Genomic DNA, 350 nt, shown 5'->3' with positions numbered 1-350 from the left:
ACTCTTCTTTGCAGAATTGTTTTAATTCAGCCACATTGGAGGGTTTTCATGGACTGTGCATGGACTGTTTAAGGAAATGCCACAGCATCTCAATCTGATTTAAGTCCGGACTTTGATTTGGCCACTCCAAAACCTTAATTTAGTTTTTCTTGAGCCATTCAGAGGTGGACTTGCTGGTGTGTTTGGGATCATTGTCCTGCTGCATAACCCAAGTGATTTTCTAATAGAGTGCAGAATTCGTGGTTCCATCAATTATGGCAAGTCGTCCAGGTCTTGAAGCTGCAAAGCAGCCCCAGACCATCACACTACCACCACCATGTTTGACTGTTGGTATGATGTTCTTTTTATGA

General features: G+C 42.6%; 1 protein-coding gene across 1 annotated transcript in view; it reads left to right on the top strand.

Moving 5' to 3' along the window:
* LOC107659556 (calcium channel, voltage dependent, alpha2/delta subunit 3) overlaps window positions 1–350 on the top strand; it is a 44,449-nt gene that overhangs the window by 21,615 nt on the left and 22,484 nt on the right. The gene's annotated exons all lie outside the window — the stretch shown is intronic.

Source organism: Sinocyclocheilus anshuiensis, unplaced genomic scaffold (assembly GCF_001515605.1).
Source record: "Sinocyclocheilus anshuiensis isolate Anshui unplaced genomic scaffold, SAMN03320099.WGS_v1.1 scaffold848, whole genome shotgun sequence".
Lineage (NCBI taxonomy): Eukaryota > Metazoa > Chordata > Actinopteri > Cypriniformes > Cyprinidae > Sinocyclocheilus > Sinocyclocheilus anshuiensis.
This window is presented reverse-complemented; position numbering and strand designations above follow the sequence as displayed.